This window comes from Canis lupus, chromosome 6, assembly GCF_048164855.1.
Source record: "Canis lupus baileyi chromosome 6, mCanLup2.hap1, whole genome shotgun sequence".
Lineage (NCBI taxonomy): Eukaryota > Metazoa > Chordata > Mammalia > Carnivora > Canidae > Canis > Canis lupus.
Genome location: NC_132843.1, coordinates 48,606,341 through 48,623,711, shown reverse-complemented (window position 1 = coordinate 48,623,711; position 17,371 = coordinate 48,606,341). Strand labels below are relative to the sequence as shown.

Below are 17,371 nucleotides of genomic sequence, written 5' to 3'. Positions count from 1 at the left end.
TTGTCTCTTATGTTTAGATACTATTACAGAGAGTTAATTTGTTTCATTTAATGTTGACTTTTCTGACATTTCTAAAAGTTAAGACTACTCCAGCCTGATGATCCCTAGGACTGTCAAGAGAAAGAAATTAACTTCCTTTGGCTCTAACCATTGCCCCCAAATATGTATTCCAATAAGGTCTGTGGATATAGTATCTCCAATTTCCAACTAAGGGTGAGTCTATTTTTATAAGCAACAGATAAAAAATAAATAAATAAATAAGCAACAGATAATGCAAAGTATTGTAAAACTATACTTCCTCTCCTCTGTTCCTTTTCAGATGTTCAAATAGGTCATGCTAGAATTATGATTGGCCACTTTAATTGAGTGCATTACCCTTGGATGGAAGGAAATCACCCATGTATCTCTAGATAAAGTAAATCAGTTTTACAGAGTAAGACTTTGTTGCCACTCAGAGCATAGCATTGAATTACTGTCTCTGCTGGACATCACCTGAGGAGGCTAATTACTTTTTCTAAAACCCAATTCTCATAGCAGATTGCAAAGTATTTTACTTTAGCAATTAGATGTTTTGAATTGTGGGTGTAAAAACTCCCATTATTTATAAGAAACTGCTATCATATAGATAAAACATGTGAAAGGAAGATAATCTAGTGAGAGATATAGAACAGAATGTGTCTAAGTTGATATGATTGACAATAATAAAAGTTCAGTGAAAAGAAAAAAAAAACCCCACCAAATTTAAAACAATGATATGCTTAAACCAATCAGGAACTGGAGGAGTAAAAGAATGTTGTAAGTATCAAGACAAAACTCTGCATATAGTTGATGTTCAGTCAAAATTTGTTAAATGGAAAAAAAAAAATTTGTTAAGTGGAATTGACTTAAGTCATGATTGAGACACTTGAGGACTATCTCCTGTCTGTTTAAAGCAGTAGATGTACTTTAGACATCAGAAATGTGGAAAGCCAAGTTTATATTTTATTAATTTTGTTTTAATATTGACTTAAAAATATCTTATTATAAAAAACATTAAAACATACATGAAAGTAGAAGAAATTGTATAATATTACCACAAGAATCAATAAGCTTCAGCAATTATAAATACACTGTCCATCTTATTATATCTATCCTCCTCACCTATTACCCCTTGCTGTTTATTATTCTTTACAGCCTTATTGGGATATAATTTATACCCCAATATACATATTACAACTACAATATTACTATAACATATTACAATATTACAATATATAATATAACATAAAATTTACCCATCTACTGCATAATATAATTATTTTATAAGGTTGCAACCACTACACAAATCTAGTTTTAGAACATTTCTATCACCTCCCCAGAATTCCCATGTGTTCATTTGGACTCAATCCCACTTCAAACCTAAACATAGGTAACCAATGATTCACTTTATGTCTCTATAGATTTGCCTTTTCTGGACATCTTATATAAATGGAATCATACAATACATAGTATAATGTTTAGAGGTTCATCTATTCTATATCATGTATCAGAGGTTCATTCTTTTCATTACCACATGGCCTTCCACTGAAGGGATACACTACATTTTGTATACATCCCCTCACCCTTTAAAGTACATATGATTTATTTCCATTTGAGGGGCTATAATGAGCAGTGGCTGCTATAAAAATTTATGTGTAATTCTTTTTATGGACATATGTCTTTATTTTTCTTCTAGACACCTAGAAGTGAATCCTGGGTCATATGGTGAAATTACATTTAACTTTTTAAGAAATGGTCAACCTGTTTTCCAAAGTAGTTGTATCATTTTAAAGTCATTCATAAAATTTCATATATAGTCTTTGTGTTTATGTTCAATTTAAATATCCTCTACTTCCTCTTGTGAATTCTCCTTTGAGCAATGGATTATTTAAAAGTGTTGTTAAACATCCAAATTTTTTAGGATTTCCCAAATTTCATTCTATTCTTAATTTCTAATTTTCTCATAATTTATTTCATTCCAATCCTTTTGAGTCTATTGAAATTTGTTTTAAGACCTGGCATATTATCTATTCTGAAGAATGTTCCATGTGCTCCTGAAAAGATTGTGTTTTCTGCTATCATTGGGTGGAACATTCTATAAATATTGATTAGTACAAGTTGGCCAACAGTCTTGTTGAAGTCTTATAAATCCTTGCTATTTTTCTTTATTGTTCTATCATTTACTAAGAGTGGATTTTTGAAGTCTCCAATTATTAAAATTGAATAGTACACTTCCCTTTTTAATCCTGTAAACTTTTGATTGATGGATTTCAGAATTCTATTATCAGTTGCATATATATTTTCAGTTATTATATCTTCCTGATGAATTAGCCCTTTTATCATTATGAAATGTCCCTCTTTGTCTCTAGTAATATTTATTTTCTTTTTCTTTCTTTCTTTCTTTTTCTTTCTTTCTTTCTTTCTTTCTTTCTTTCTTTCTTTCTTTCTTCTTTCTTTCTTTTCTTTCTTTCTTCTCTTTCTCTTTCTTTCTTTTGAGAGAATGAGGGGGGAAATGATACAGGGAGAAGGAGAAAGAGAATCTTAAGCAGGCTCCATGCCCAGTGCAGAGCCCAACATGAGGTTTAATCTGACGACCCTGAGATCATGACCTGAGGTGAAATCAAGAGTTGGATGCTTAACCAACTGAGCCACCCAGAAGCCCCTGTCTCTAGTAATATTTCTTCTGTTAGTCAATGACTTTTTTTTTTCTCTCAGCACATTGAGTATTTTATTTTCTTGCTTTCAGGACTTTTTTTAAATGACAAGCCAAGTAACTGTTAGTCACATTATTGTTCCTCTGTGTATGAGTCAGTTTTGTCTTGCTGTGTTCAAGATCTTCTCCTTGTCTTTGGTTTTCAGCAGTTTGACTATGATTTTCTAGATGTGGCTCTCTTTGTGTTTGCTTTACTTGGAGTCTGTCAAGCTTCTTGGATATGTACATTAATGTTTTTTATCAAATTCAAGAAATTTTTTTAGCTGTTATCCCTTCAAATGTTTTTTTGTTTGCCCCTTAGTCTCTTTCACTGCTTTCTGAAATTCCCATAAGCCTCTGAAGATCTATTCAGATCGCTCATTCTTTTTTTCTACTGGTGATTTTTCAGATTGGCAAATTCTATTTACCAATCTTCAATTTTACTGATTCTTTCTTCTATTACCTCAAATTGACTATGAAGCCCAAGTTGGAGAGAGGCATGCCTCAGATTATTCTTTCCCAAAGTTCAGTCATTTTCCATGAATAACTGCTTCTCAAAGTTTATGGCTCTATAAATTTCTAGAGTAGTAAGATGAGTTTTTGCAGTTATTGCTTTTTAGAAAGAGATTTGCCAAATCTCTCTCTCTACTATACCGTAAGTCCCACCTCTGTGTTTGTGGATTAGTCTCCTATGTCTGCCATAACAAATTAGCATGAACATGGTGGCTTAAAATCACAGAAATTTATTCTTGCATATTTCTGGAAGCTAGAATTTTAGAGTCAAGGTGACAGCAGGGCTTCACTGTCTCTAAAGGCTTGAGAAAAATTATTCCTGGCCTCCTCCAGCTTCTGGTGGCTACAAGTGCTCTTTGGCTTATGGTAGCATGACTCTAATCTCTGCCTCTGTCTTCACATGGACTTTTTGTCTATGTGTCTTACTCTATGTCTTTTCCTCTCCTTCTAAGGACCACAGTCATTAGATTTAGTCATTACATTTAGAATAACCAAAATCCAGGATGATTTCATCTCAAGCTCCTTAACTAATTATATTTCAAAGAATTTACTTCCATGTAAGGTCATATTTTGAAGCTCTGGGTGGTCATGAATTTTGAAGAAACATCATGCAACCCACTGCAGTTCCCAAGCTGACTTTTGAAGTCAGCATCCAGACAGGGCTAGCTTACTGTGTATTTGGGTATCTATGTTAACTTCCTGTCACAAACATACAATAAACGCTTTGATTGTTCTCTTGTAATTTCTGTGCCTCGATTTTTTCATATTTTAACGAGTTGAAGCTCATGAAAGTACCAATCTGATAGAATTTTTGCAAAGACTAAATGAAACATTTTCAATGTTCTAATAAAAGTTTTTGTAACTTGTAAAAAGAGGAACTGTCATGTAAATATCTGCTCCATGGCATTAGACTGTTGCTTATTGATGATTACACATGGGTTAAAGCCAAATAAAATGCATCAACTAGTTCCTAAAATGTTTAGAGAATATTTTCTTCCAGTGTCAATCAAGATATATCTGCAATATAGAAAATGAATCATCAGTTGCCACTTATACATTAATGGTTACTGATGAGGTGCTTGGCTCCAAAATGAGATGCTCACTCCCTCACTACGGTGTGAAAATATAACTCAGCAGTAATCCAAACTTAAAATACACCAAAGACTTTTCCCATTTTAGCGTTTGTTTCTATAGTCTCTCACCTCTCATTTCCAGAGCAGAGGAAATGTACAATTGTAGAATTTTATTGGGATCAAATATTTTCTTCTAAAGGGTTTCCGGAAATTTATATTCTGATTGAAGTCAAATATCTGACACCCCAAAACCAGTCACCTGGTTGGTAACTAAAAACTAGTGAAATCTATCATTTAGAACACTTTATAACAAAGTCTACACTACTGACCTTTTAGAAAGTCAGTTGTATTGGTCTCTTGTGGAATCTAGAAATTTAATGTAGTGAGGACACTACGGACTCTTTTTAGGGAAAGACACTCATTTCCTTAGAGATATATAGAGCCAATGATCTATATTCCCTGACCCTATAAGTCTATGAAAATTTTGTCGGGTTCTTAAAAAAGAAGCAGGATGTTTTCTCCAAATCTCTAATCTCTGAGGATTTTCACTCCATGTGTCTAGTAGCATTTAAAATAGCTTTACTGGGGAATAATTGAAAAATATAATGCTATATATTTAAAGGGTACAATGTAATTATTTGATATATATACACATGGTGGAATATTTACCAAGGTCAGGATAATTAGCACATCCATCACCTCACATAGTTGGTTGGCTATGAAAGCATTTGGCTTTCTCAACAGAGTGACTGCAGTTTACCCATTATCTCCAAACTGACCATTTTAGGCTATTAGGCATCTTTTCTTGTGGTAAGAATGCTTGAGATGTACTCTCAACAACTTTCAAATATGTAATATCACATTATTAACTATAGTCACCATGTTGTACAGTAGATTTTCAGCACTTATTCTTTGTATAACTGAGAATTTGAAATAATTCAAATTCATTATCTGTATAATTATGAAAAACAGTATAGAATTTCCTCAAAGAATTAAAAAATTGAACTACCATATAATCTAGCAATCCCACGTCTGGATCTATAACCAAAGGAACTAAAATCAGTATCTCAGAAAGGTATCTGCACATCCATGTTCTTTGGATCATCACTCATAATCTTGATTATTATGATATATGAATGGATAAAGAAAATAGGATACATATAATGGAATATTATTCAGCCATAAAGAGAGATCTTGCTATTTGCATCAACATGGATGAATCTGGAAAGCATAATGCTAAGTAAAATAAAGCAAATACATGTGGAATCTAAAAAAATCCAGTGTCTAGTAGAATCATTAACTCAAATTTTATCCAAAGCCTGTTCAACACAGCAAGCAATTATTGTAACCTAATTAGCTTTAAGGTGGCTTTCTTCCATCTTGACACATCTCTAGAGGTAAAAATAATAGGAACAAGAGGATATTTTGGTTCATTTTGTCTAACCATAGGTATTTTTTTTTAACATAGAGCACGTAGGACTTACCGCCACACAAATACACACAAGCAATAATACACGAGGCCTGTTTGTTGGATTATATAAATGATAATTTATATCTTTTAATAACTTAATTGGCATTTTCACATCCTTCTTTCTTGTTAAGAAAATCTTTGGCGGTGCCTGGGTGGCTCAGTTGGTTTAACATCTGACTCTTGATCTCAGCTCAGGTCTCAATCTCAAGGTCATGAGTTCAAGCCCTGGGTTGGGCTCCACATTGGGCATGGAGCCTACTTAAAAAAGAGAAAAGAAAAGAAAAGAAAAGAAAAATCTTTTAAATCAGAGGAAAAAGCGTTACTTTCTTCATTTTAAAAATCAACTAAAAAAAAAAAAGATCAACAACTGAATAAAACTCAGAACAATTAAACAAGATACTCAAAGTCAACAGCTAGAAAGTGACAGAATGGAAATTCAGGTTCAAGTCTTGAACCATCACATAACTTTGCAAGTTGTTGTTCTAATAAATGCACAATATGATTCAGATGTTTGTCATTATTCACATTGGTTCCTAAAACATAGGTTTCCTTTCTAGTCCTAATGAGATATATACTTTTTTAAAAAATATTTTATTTATTTGAGAGAGAGTGCACACAAGTGTGGGGAAGGGTAGAGGGAGAGGGAGAAGCAGGGACCCCAACACAGAGGCTCTATCCCAGAACCTTGGGATTATGACTTGAGCTGAAAGCAGTTGCTTAACTGACTGAACCAACCAGGTGGCCCTGAGATATATACTTTTTATACTGTTCGTGAAGGACTTTTCAGTACCCCTCAACTGTATTTTGGATTTGATTAAGACTGAAAAACAAGTTTGAGGAAGAACAATCTAAGAGTAAATGGGAGTCACAGATTCAAGGAATGAATAGATAGATCTTCCTGCCATTGCCCTAACGGTCTGTAGAAAGCATTTGGCTTTCTCAACAGAGTGACTGCAGTTTACCCGTTATCTCCAAACTGACCATTTTAGGCTATTAGGCATCAGTTTTAAGGGAACTAGATACATTTCTTTCCATCAAGAGTACTATTTTGTTTCCTCATAAACATCAAAGAAAATAAATTCCATTTAGATGATTTCTCATGATTGACACCAATAATTGGGCTCACATATTTAATAAGACAAAATCATAAAAGTAGATCGAACTCATTTGGAAAAATAGAAAGAGTCTAGAGATGGTGGGGTCATTACTTAGAAAATAGAAAATCTCTGTTGAAATGCTCACAATATTGGATGGGAAATGACATTTTATTTCTACAAACACATATTGAACGGCACTCTGTCCTGGATGCTGTGCTAACAGTACAAAGATTCACTCAATCACAAATAAACCCAAGTATTCGTTGTGCCCTTAGTATGTGTTAGAGACTGCTACTGGTGCAGGGGACACAGCAGTTAACAAAATAAAATCCTTGTCCTCACGGTCAGGGTGTGTGACTAGTCTCACTAATGCAGAAGTTTATAGAAGAGACATATGTTGTCTTTAGTCCAAGCCTAACTGTAGGCTAATGAATATTAATCAGCTGTCTTGCAAACAGCAAACATTTGGAGTCAGAGCTGGATTCAAATCCAAGTCCCAGCACTTCACACAGTGTAGCCCTTAGGAAAATTACTCAGTCTTTTTGAGTGCCAGGTACCCTTTTTAAAAAGGCATCTATATTATAACAAAGTTGTATGGTCATAGGTCATGACTACACTTATAGTGATGAGCACTGAATAATACATAGAACTGGCAAATCACTATGGGGCACCTGGGTGGCTCAGTTGGTTAAGCATCTGCTTTTAGCTCAGGTCCTGGAATCCAATGCCTCCCTGTCGTTGGGCTCCGTGCAAGATGGGAGCCTGCTTCTCCCTCTGCCCTTCCTCGTCCTCCTCTCCCCCACTCTCTCTCTTTCAAATAAATTTTTTTAAAAAAGGAAGAACTGCCAAATCACTATGTCCTAGATTGGAAACATTGCATGGCAACTATACTTCAATAAATAAATAAACATATAAATAAATAAAATGGTAGCTACATCATATAAAATGAAGCATTTCACAAAAAGCACTTCATATAAGGGCCGGAACATAGTACGCTTCAATATGTGTTTGTTTCCTTTCTCCATCATTTCCTTTGTGAGGATAAAGTAAGGAATGATATGCCCTCTGGGAGATGGCTGTCTGCACAGCCTGGAGGCATTCCACTTTCTGGATAAACAGCCTTATGCCTGGTGAACTGTACTGATGGAAAGTTCCAATAGAGAAAGAACAAACTAATTTGGAAGGGGTAATCAAGACTCTCCATAGTCCAAACAGGATGATTTCCCGGCCATGCAGAGAACCAATAAATCTCCATCCCAGAGACAAAAACAATTTTATGAAACCGCATGAGGTTCTTCTAGAGAGGGAAGTTTCACAGAGCACAGTGGTCATAACCCAAAACCTATGCCATCAAAGGAGGGAATCACAGAATATTTTGTTAAAGAAACATGATTCTACTTAAACCTTTAAAATACATGCTAAGTATCCATAGCACTTAAAATCACTGCAGGTGATTTGACCCAGGCAATGGCTCCCTCCTCCCATCCCATCATCTGAATGTAGAACGTCACTTTCTGCTGCTTCTGCTCATTCATCTTCTGGGTCTCATGTCCTCCTGTTTTTCTCCATAGTGTACTTGGTGTTTCCTCCCAGTTTCCATTCTTTTCTCTGCTATAATCTACATCCTTTCTTTCCTGGTGAATATTATATACCAAATGTTCCCCTTTCCTGTAAAAATGCTACTATTGCTACCAGAACAATATGCTGCTCATTGAGTGATTTTCCCGGATGGGGTCCTATTTACCTGCCCATTCCTCATGGTCTTCTTTGTAGCTAGTGTCTTAGGTTATAAGTTGGCTCCCTAACGCTATGAGTAGAACCCGAATTCTAGAGCTGAGTTGGATTTCTTTCTCTGTGAGAAATTGGGTAAGCCTGTCTAAAGTTTAAATTCTAATTGCCAACTTGAGCCTCAGGTGATAAGCCAGTAGGCATGTGTTCATGTCAAAAATATTTGCTGGCACACCACCACAGATAGAATCCATCTCAAACACAATCCCCACAATGGAGTAGACATCATACAATAAGTGGACTGAAGACTCAGCTTTACCTCGGCTTCCCAGTTGGAGTAAGGGCAGGCACTTTGCCCTTTGGCAGCCATTTTGTATGTTGGTTGCCTTGCTCCAAAAGGAGAGCTGGATAATAATAGTCTTTCTCAAAGGAATTTGAATGAGGAAAAGGAAAATAGGCAGGTAGCCATGAGAGAGGTAAAAGTGAAAGGTGCTAGGGAAAATATAAATAAAAAAGTCTTCAGGGACGCCTGAGTGGCTCAGTGGTTGAGTGTCTGTCTTTGGCTCAGGACATGATCCTGGGGTCCTGGGATGAAGTCCTGCATTGGGCTCCCCACAGGGAGCCTGCTTCTCCCTCTGCCTATGTCTCTGTCTCTCTCTGTGTCTCTCATGATTACATAAATATTTTTTAAAAACCCAAAGAAACAAAGTCTCTGTCCAATGCAGAAAACCTCTTTACAAAGACAATAGAGAAAGAAAGCACCTTTGTTATTGTTAATCATTAAGCCAGAAGGAGGAGCACCACAGGCAACCCACCCAGAGATTGCAAAGATAGAAAGAAATCTTACCCTTTTATATAGCTAAGCAGATACAACTTGTTGCACAGATGTTCTCAAGATAAAGAGTAACTAGTCCTCAGTATGACAAATTGCCAGCACCACTTGTTATCCAGAGTTTATCCTAACTGTACTTGGTATTGGGGTAACCATCTGTGTTAGCTAATTGGCTTTCTCCAAAGGAAAAACAAGTTTCTCACATCTTTATGGCAGGAGGGAGATTGGAAATATGGGTCAATGAACCCACTGAAGTTAGGCTTCTAACCTGTCACAGAAACCAGGAGAGATGGCTCCCTGGTCCTTGCAGAAGACACGCCTGGTCCGCAAATTGACATAAGTCCTATCCATCTTCAAAACGATTTACATACAGGGAACCTGGGTGGCTCAGTGGGTTAGATGTTTGCCTTTGGCTCAGGTCATGGTCCCAGAGTACCACTGAGCAGGGATCCTGCTTCTCCCTCTCCCTCTGCCTCTCTCCATTCTCTTTCTCAAAAAAAAAAAAAAAAATTAAAAGGATTTACATCCACTTCGGAGAAGAGAATGAATGCCCTTATAACTAGAGTTTTCTGAAGTAAATGCTCAAAGAAAAAGTAAGCGAGGGAAATATCTTTCCTAATTTCAATGAGAGAATGAAGACTTTCAATTTGTGTGTCCTTACAAAGATCCTGATGTAGAGAGAAAAAGGTTGGGAGGATCATCATGAGGGACCTGTGTGAGATGAAGTGATGTGGTAAAAGAACAAATGAGTCAGCAGAGGCTATAAGGTAGACAGAGACATCTATCCCAATATTCATATTTACATTGATATCTAGAATTGAGGGTTAGGAGAAATGAGAGAGCAATAGATATATGCATGTAGCAACTAGCTGAGCAAATCCACCATTTTTTGCTGTAGCAATTTTCTTCCATCCAGAACCATTCGTTTAAGCCCTGATTGTTCATATTTCACTACATTCTTCAGTTATATATATAATGACAACCACACACCCTCCTCCACACTTACATCATTACCTGAAATAACACGAGGAGTCATTGTTTCTTGTTTAAAAAACAAAAACAAAACAAAGCAAAAAGATTGCTTAAAACACGATGGAAAGACCTTTCCCTGAGGGGTTATCAGTGATCCTAATATTGTGAACACGTTGTCACCCAGAAAAATTGCCTCCTCTGGGGGAGCCTTGATGTCTGGAACATATGAAGGTCATTCTGTTAATTCAGAGTCCCCCAGACAACACTAGTGAATGGTCTACATGGTTTTGTGGACATGCAACTCAATGAAGTGAAAGAAGGATTGTGACTATAGAGGCAACCTTGGATTTCCTTGAATATCACAGCTCCTTTCTGGTAAGAATTAAATAGGATTAGCCTCTGTGCAAGATAATCACAGAGTAAGATGTTCATCTGTTTGTTCCTTTGTCCATTCACTTAACTAACCAACCAACAGTTATTGGGCCAGGTGGGGTCCTATGAACCCACAACAGTGGACCCAACCAGATCAGCACCCTGCTGCCAGGCAGCTACACCCTAGCAGGGGAGGCAGACCACAAGCACAGAAACACATAAAGATATCATACATCAGGGCACAGCAGGGAAGAGATAAAACACAGGATGGTGGGTGCTAGTGTAGATAGGTGGTCAGAGGGATCACATATATTTTGTGTTTATTATCATTCTGGTGTGGGTTAGGCCCACAGGATGAGCTAAAGCATGACAAATCACATTTCCCAAGGGTCAGTGAAAAAGAAGCAGATGGCTGGAGCTGGATGCTCTAAAGGAATAAATATGAAAACTCCCTTTCTGCACCATGGAGATAGGCCAGCTCTTTAGGGCCTCTACTCAGCTTCCCCCAGAGAGCACTTGAAGAAGCCAAGTGAGGGATTAGTCATTGTCACTGCTATTAGATTAAGAGGCCCATCGCTAAAGAAGACATGACACATCTTCCAACAGTGATGCAAGCATAAAGCCCTGAGGAGGGCAGGGGGAAGGCACCGTTCTAGTTATCCTGAGACCCCAGTGTTATTATCCCAGAGTACCCACAGGAATTTATTTTTACTCTAGCAGGAAGCGTCTGGCCCACCCTCAGTGTCAGCAGTGGCTGACATAAAGGGAGTTAACAAAGGAAGCACTTGGTATGAACTTCCCCAGGGTTATGGTCTGACCCGCTGCCAGCACACACCACACCTGCCCTGTAATGCAACTGACTATGAGTGCCTTCTCTCCCAGACTGTCATCACCTCCAGACCCTGAAGGACAGAGACCTTGTCTGTTCCTCATCTGACTGTCCAGCGCATGGCATTGTGCTTGGCCCATGGAGGGAATTTAATATGCTGTTGAACAAACTAGACCGGATCAAGTCAAACATTTTGCAGCACTAGTGGCTCCTCTTCTCAATAAACTACTCCTTGACGCAAATGAAATGTAAGAAATGATTATATTACTTCTGTTATCATCTGCTTTGTATTCTGTTTGGTGAGATTGCACTGCTTTGAGAAAATAAATGGCTAGAGCTGGGAGGTTTTTAAATGACTCTTGAAGGTAAAAGTTTGGAGCCCATGGAATGAGAAGCTGGATAAAGCAATAGCAGGCCATTGGTGGCCTTCTCGGAGTCCGAAACTTGAAGACTGCTGTCTCCACTGTGTGTGCAGCAGTCCCTAGTGGACAATTGGCTGAGGACACCTGGGGATGAGATATAGTTTATTCATGTTCAGATGCCCTTCTGGAAAAAGCACAATTCCAGGTGCTTTGTCCCATGCCCAGGGGCTTCTCCACTCTGTTACCTTGCCCTGAAGGCTCCAAACAAAGAATTCTGTGGGCTGAGGACACTTGCACCTTAAGCACAATCACATTTGTTTGAGTATGTGAATGCCTGGAGCCGCAGTCTATACTGTTCATATGAAAGTAAACTCATAGAATCACTGGAACTTTGCAAAAGCGCCAAGTAAAGTGATAGACATGAAATTTGGGACTGCTCAGCCCCAAAGAAAAGTTTAGTCAAATGCAAACTCTATCCCCCAAAACAAATCATAAATCTATGTTGAACCATGCTCAACAGGTAGCCCTCCAGAGAACCCATTTGGGGAGAGGTTAGCAACTATCCAGTGAAAGCAGAAAAAGTCCTCTGCCCAAAGAAACTGGCCTTAAGGAGAACTTTGGCCTGATTCATACAAATAATTACAGTAGCTAGACTGCTAGCATCTCTTACTCCTCACAGAGTCTGAAGAGGGAGCTACTCTGACAGGGGTAGGTCTTTGGGCCCATGCTGGGGGCATATGCATCCAGCCAAGCGCAAGAATGTGATGAATACCATGGCTAGAGGCGACTGAAAGGCAGTAGGATACAATGATGACAAAGGTCCTGCTGACAAAGGTTATAAGGCAGAGTCAGAGATGCCACTAAATCTTGTACTGACTGTGGATCGTGGGCCAGTGACCAGTACAGTGAGCCTTGTTTTCTCCTCCTCACGTTCAGCCCGGGCGCCTCCCTAGAAGAGTGCACTGGTCAAGGTGAAGTACCAGGTATTCCGTTAGCATGTGAGGAGAAACTATCGGGACTTCTATCTGCATTTTAGTTTTTCGGTCTTCTGTCTTTAAATTTCTTTTTTTTTTTTTTTGTATGTTTTTAATGTACATGGTACTACAGTGGTACATAGATAATTTTAAAATTATGTGGCACAAAAGGGTGTGAAAGCCACAGGTTAGAGTACTACAAGTTAGGAAAACATGGGTTCAAATCTCCACTCTGCCACTTACGAGTTGCCCGACCATAGGCAAATCCCTTAATTTTTCCAAGCCTAAATTTCAATCTGTGTATTAGCGGGATAATAATAGCACACACGTCATAAGATCGTTGTGAGGATTAAATGAGTGCTTAGCATGGTGCCTGGCAAGAAATAAGTGTGAAATAGATAATAGCTCTTATTACTCATCAACAAAATGGAGACGATAATTTCTTTCTTGCCAAATTGTTGTGAAATTTAATGACATGGTATATTTAAAAGCACTTTGTAAAGTATAAATTCCAGACAAGTGTAAGGCACTATTTTTATTGCTCGTTGAAAAACGTTGCCAAGCGCCAGACTATTAGGCCGGTTCAGTTCAACCCTTCTTTTCTGGGACCACCTGACTTTCCCACATATTTCAGGATCATCACAGGGGAGCCTAGGAGAGGATGCTCATGGCACTGATGCCCCAAGGTGTTTCTCTATAAATACAACTTGTACATTACCTGGTCAGCTGGATGTGGCCTGGATAAGGCTTCTCCACTACCTCCATGCTTCAAATGTCAATATTTTCTAGCTAAGATCAGTATACTCCTAGCATTTCCCAAGATTCTTCTCCTTTAAAATATAGGGTCAGAACCTGAGGTGCTTTGTTCACAGAAAGCAGTGCTTTTGAAAACAGAAGATTTATGTATTTAATAAGATCTACAGAATCCTGTGAGTTGGTGCCAAACTAGGTTTCAAAAACAGGGCTGGCTCCCCGAGCGAGCCATTTAAATGGAAGAAAATATAACCAACTTAATTCCAGATTTCTTTTGGTAGAGTAAATGATTTAAGACTCAAATCATCACTGTTTTAGCTCTAGTAATAACATATGACGCTGGTTGGCAGAGCAATGAATACAATAAGAAATACGTATTCTGACTCCCCCTGTTGAATCACCTTTCATCTGTCTCTTTCAGTGACCCAAGGAAAAGGGGGCAGAGTGAGAGTCAGGATGGTGGAGGAGGCAGGCTAATGCTTCCAGGTGACTCAGATCTGGGAGCAGAATGTTAGAGGATGCCCTCCCCTCAAGTTCTCTAGGGGCACCACGTTGTGGAGGATGCAGCTAGCTCAGGGATCGTCCTAAAGCCGTCATTCTTCCGTCTTGAAGCTGGGGTTCAGCCTCCCTGGGACCAATCTCCCATGGGCTAACAAGGTGGAACTTTAGTCTGGGCATCTGGAAAACCGTGAAGGGCAAGAAATCCCCTCCCACCCTTTTGTGTTCTCGGAAATTGCTGCCTTCAGAGAACCACCCCAGCTCTATGTGATAGGATTAGACAGGGCTCTGGACGACCTCTTTGAGGACCTGTGGCCCGGCCAGATACAGACCCTCCCAATTCCCACAAATGATTAGCTGAACTGGTGGTCCCCACTGACCAATCTGGAAAACTGCCCACTAATTTAACTTGATTAGACTCTATCAGGCTTCCCTCCTTTCCCCCAAGCTCCAGGACTTTGGCTGCCTCTAAGCCGCAGCAGGCTTTTGTGAGTACTGACATGCAGAACATCCTCCCCTTTAGAGGCTCTTTCCTGCCCAAGTGGTCACTTCACACACCCTGCTAGCCCACCCCACCCCCAAACATCCACTTCTCTCTAGCCCTCACTACCTCTCCCCATAAAAGAAAAGTCCTTTCAGCCTGACTTCTGAGATACTCTCAGATGCCTTCTTACTATGGGTGTGTTTGGGCTGTTCAAAGAATAGCCAAGAGGCCAAAGTGGCTAGAACCCAGGAAGCATGGGGTAGGAGATAAAATTCGAGAATTGGCATGTCTAGACCATGCAGGCTTTATAAGCCAGTGCAAGGACTTCCGTTTTTACTCTGAACGAAATGGAAAACCAACAAGGAGTTTGAGCAGTATTGCTGTGATTGAACACTTCATAGAACATTTTAACACAAAAATACTCTGGAGTCCAAGTGGAGAACAGACTGGGAGAGAGGAATGGGAGAAGCAGGGAAAACATCTAAGGAACTAGCACAACAATCCCTGCAGTAGGAAGACAGCGGTGACAGATTATAGCCCAAGAGGGCAGGACCCAAGGAGCTGGAGTTTGGAGGATGTCATGCTTTGTATGCTTATCAGACGTAAAGTGGAGCTCTAGGTGAAAATTACAAATATTCATACAAGTCGTGAATTTGAGACAAAAATCTTTACAGATTTTGAACATTAATATCCGACGTTATCTATTATCTAACCTTAATTATTTAAATAATTAAAATGTAATTATTAAAGTCAAATAACTATTTGTTTTGTGTAGCTAAGTATACATATTTAGCTTTGCCTACTCCACGGGTCTCCTTTGCCTGATATGCTAATTATGCTTTTGCCTCAGGCCTTTGTCCTTCATCCCCTCTGTCTCCCGGTGTCACCCACAGCGCAACACGGTAAACATCAGTGACAACAAGCCAGAATGCAACCAGACACACTGCTTCGCCCCACAAGACAGCCTTGAATAAGAAACAAAATGCAAGCCAGCCTGAAGATCGTGCTTCACAACGCGGCTGGTTTACACTCTGGAACAGTCTCCTTACCTTATTCTGATCTGGAAGCAAACATTGCGTGGACCACACTTCGAGGAGTACTGTTCTAGACCATCAGCTCACTCACAAATAACTACCCGGCTCTCATTCACTTCATGCAGCTCCCTGAACAAGTATCACTTCCTCCCAGAACATTCCCTCCTGCACGGCTGTCTCCCTCAGCCTCCTTTACCTCACTTTGGTTTCCTCTTTAGCTGTGACCATTATGTAACTTTACATTATGTAATTATTTGTTTAGTTCAGTTGAACAAAGTGCGTTCAATTAGGGTGTGAATTTTGTTTTACGGGGTTACAGCATCAGTGTCTAGGAAACTACCAGCCACAGACAAGGATGTAAACATGGAAGTGAGTGAAGAGAAACATAATGACTGTTAATATCAGGGCCTCTGTTTTCCCTTATTTTGTGTCCATCTAATAAATCTTCTCATTTCTTTAACAACTCATTTTCCTTATTTTAAGTATAGTCCGTGTGAACAATCTGTTATGGGATTTACGTTTTGTTTCCATTTTAAACCAACCTGAAAGTTTTTCACGTTAAAGGAATAGAAAGTGAATCCATTTACATTGTTAGACTGATACATTTAACTTGTATTAATTATCATACATTTGGCTTTTTTTTGTTTGTTTTAAAGATATCTGTTCTCCTCTTATTTTTTCATATTCTGCTATATGGATTGAGTTTGGGAAACTATTTCTCCCCTCTTCGTTCTGTAGTTTCTCAGATTCTCTTATCAGGGATGAAAGACTAACTTGATCCCCCTCCCCCAATTATTTACAATCATTGATTAGTAACTTTTCCCCTGTGTTTTCACAGGGTTTTCAATATTTATGTTCACCATCCCCATGTAGTCATTCCTATATCAAAAAGACTTATCATAAAATCACACATGATAGACTCATGGTTGTGTTAGGAGTTAGAATTTCCTTCTCAGTCAGGCAGAAAATCTATTTCAGAAGAAGGCAATAGGATCTAATTATTCTTGAGCCACCCATTCATGTAAAGTAGTATGTTGTCATGGATCCTAAAATATTTCAGTTCACACATGTCACAGTGAAGCTTTGACTCAAGCAAGAACTAGGATGGATATTTTTGGTCTCAGTCCATATACCCTTCAAGGAAAAGTCCACAGATACAAACCATGCTCATGGTCTAAAGGCCTGGGGTGAGGACAGGGAACATAAATCATAGACTGAAAAAAAAAATAAAAAATAAAATAAAATAAAATAAATAAAAAATAAATCATAGACTGTCATTTAATGAACATTCAGCGGTGCCACTAGCAATATCAGCTCCCTGGAGAGAAGTCCTTGCTCCTGGTTTCCTTCTACACTCACAGGATGGGGAGCCAAATTGAGCTGCAGATCCTTACTTTCCAGTTCCTATGAAATGCAAACAAACACAGGACAATGGATTTACTTATGGAACCCAAATCCTCCCTGTAGGAAAAGGCAGGAAGAGGTTAAAGCCCCAGAACCGCTGCCTTTAGTTCCTGAGCTAATCCCAAATGAGTTCACCACCTGCTTCTAGCTCTGCTTTCTCAAAAAGAGACAATCAGGGGATCCCGGGGTGGCTCAGCGGTTTAGCACCTGCCTTTGGCCCAGGGCGTGATCCTGGAGTCCTGGGATGGAGTCCCACATTGGGCTC

General features: G+C 38.8%; 1 protein-coding gene across 1 annotated transcript in view; it reads right to left on the bottom strand.

The window, feature by feature from the left end:
• The window catches only part of RGS7 (regulator of G protein signaling 7), a 580,824-nt gene extending 564,912 nt beyond the window's left edge, over positions 1–15,912 (bottom strand). The window contains exon 1 of the mRNA XM_072830414.1: positions 15,718–15,912. The gene's annotated coding sequence lies outside the window, so the exon portion shown is untranslated. The remainder of the gene's footprint in view (positions 1–15,717) is intronic.
• Positions 15,913–17,371: the final 1,459 nt, after the last annotated feature.